The 2,661-nt window shown below is 38.7% G+C and overlaps 1 pseudogene; it reads right to left on the bottom strand.

Moving 5' to 3' along the window:
* Positions 1-1,909: 1,909 nt before the first annotated feature.
* LOC125403172 (RNA-binding protein 3 pseudogene) lies at positions 1,910-2,427 on the bottom strand (annotated as a pseudogene).
* Positions 2,428-2,661: the final 234 nt, after the last annotated feature.

Here is a 2,661-nt window from a genome sequence, read left to right as displayed (position 1 = left end):
CATACTAAAACCCAGATATTGACTGAAAATCATCCTGCAGGTTCATAGCACCTTTCAACAGAACTAATTATATTAGAACTATACCATAGGAGAATGAATCACTATTCTGAATGGACAAAAGAATTAAGTTATAATAAAACATGGGCAGTTATAATCCAGCACAGTGATGGACCTCTTTATCAAAAGGCACCTGAATAAACCTTTGTTCATCCTAAGCCATGCACTGTATGCAAACATTAGGTTTTCTTTTTCAGACATTTGAATTCTTGTTCATACATCTGACTTTTTCTCAGATTTGGGTTTCCTAAGGCCAGGCACTATATACTGTTTACTGGAACATAACTTTAAGTGCCTGGCACATTACAGATGGTTGCTGTGTACTAATAAAATAATGAGTGAAACTACTGGCTTAAAATTGAAGACACACAATTAGTTAAGGAGTTTCTCTTAAATAAAAATGCAAGTTGCCCTTAGTTCAATAGATTTAAAAAATCTTGAATCTATACTCCCCAACCACTGAGAGTATAGCATACATGAACATTGGTGATTATGTTTGAGTGTATGCAAATTTTAATTGAGATTTCTTCTAATTTTTATTTAATTTCCCCAATAGTTTATCTTACACTTTCGTTAATATATATTATATGCAATATATGTACATACATAGCATGTACATATATAATAGTAAATAGGTACTATATATTATAATATATATTGTATACTACATATGATATAGTATTATGCTATACATGTATATTATATAGCAATTATATGTGCAATTATATGTAATTATAAATATTATATGCATGATTATATAAGTACATAATTATATTATGTATAATAGTATATAATTTTAACAACTTCCTATCCCCACCAACTCCCTCTCAAATTCATGACTTTTTTAATTTTTTCTGTTACATTAAACACACACACACACACACATATCCATATATATCCATGCACATACATATGTATATATAAATGCACCCTGCTGAGATCAATTAGTACTGCTCATATGTGTAGTGATTTTGGTCTGACCACTTGGGATAACGTGGGGGCCAAGACGCCTGCTATCAGATGATGTCTTCCAAATTTGGCAGAGAAGAATCTGCATACAGGAAATCTCCACAAAGTGGTCACCTGAGCAATACCTCCCTGTGCAGTCACACCCCAAGATGGCACACCAGTGCGGATGGGGAAAATCTCACAGGGCACCAGTCCTAGATGAAGGGCTACAAGCAATTAATGGCTACCGAGAAAGGGAGAGTTGGTTTGCTCCAAACCACACTATTTTTTTATTGTATTTTTATTTTTTTCCTGATGATTTTCCATTTATACAGTACAAGATCAGTAAAATAACAGGCTTCACACATACCAAGACCTTGCCTTGAATTCAATCCCCAGCAAAACCGTCCCCCAAATAAAAAACACCAACATATTAAGAAAGTTTTATTTGGGATTTCACGATTAACAAGGTAAAGTCCCACCTTTTAATCTATAGGATCTAGGGCAGTTCCTCAAAAACCACCATTAAGAGCCTTACTGTAATCATGCTAAGTGTGTAATGGTTACAAAAACCCTTTGTCCAGTCTTACCTCCTGAAGTAGTATATTTTAGGTCTTTGTGAACCATGAATTGAAAATAAGGGATACCCTTTGCTGAGGAAGGGGAGAGGCTTGCAGCTGAGAAGGGCCTTGGAGGCTTCATTTTGATAAATAGGCAAAATCAGGATATCAGTTAATTGTCACCAAATGCTTTCACATGCTTAAGTAATCATAGAACTTACTTTCATCCAATACCTGCTGGGGGTTAGCCACAATGCCCCATAATCTGGGCCTGGCTCAGTGGGTAAGGCAGAATTCTCGGAAGTTCCTGAGTCTTCATCCACATTATGTGTGCATGCCCCATCTCAGCTGTCATAATTGTCTCTGTCATTTCTTCCTGAATAGCGATCATAACCACCCTGGCTTCTGCCACTATAGTCTCTAGACCGGCCCCATATCTTCCAGGTCTACTGTCGTATCTCCCACTTCAATAGCCCTGGTCTCCACCACCTCTAGAGTAGCTACGACCGTGTCCATGGGCCCCAAAGGCACCCACTCTGGTTCACTGGGCAGACTTGCCCGCATGGTCCACACGGATCAGGCGCCCATCCAGAGACTCTCCATTCATAGCTCTCATGGCGTCTGAGGCATGCTTCGGGTTGGTGAAGGTGATGAAGCCAAAACCCCGGGATCTTTCAACAACAGCCACCTCAGAGATAGGCCCAAAGCTGCTGAAGTGGTCTCCGAGTGCCTGCTCATCGGTGTTGAAGTTGAGCCCTCCCACCAAGAGTTTCCCTTCTTCATAAGACATGGCAGAATGTAAATCCTGGAAAATTGAAAACCAAAAGGCTGGAGACACAACAGGCTCGAAGGAACTGGGAGAACAGAGCTCACGCTATTTTTTAAATGTGTATGTATATTTCTTTTTTTAATTTTCTTTTTCTTTTTACTTTGTGCCTTTCACATCATGCCTCCCAATCCCACCCACGCACACTGTTCTTTGTGCTAGTACAACATTGTTCTATTTAGTGATGCTCATGCTAACTCACCAAGATGTGTTTAAAGGATATTCTGAAGGACGTTTTAGGGTACATCAAATGGAAAGTGAGCTATAAAA

The sequence above is a fragment of the Myodes glareolus genome, chromosome 3 (assembly GCF_982192425.1).
Source record: "Myodes glareolus chromosome 3, mMyoGla1.1, whole genome shotgun sequence".
NCBI lineage: Eukaryota > Metazoa > Chordata > Mammalia > Rodentia > Cricetidae > Myodes > Myodes glareolus.
The sequence above is the reverse complement of the archived record's forward strand: the minus strand, read 5'-3'. Positions and strand labels throughout refer to the sequence as shown.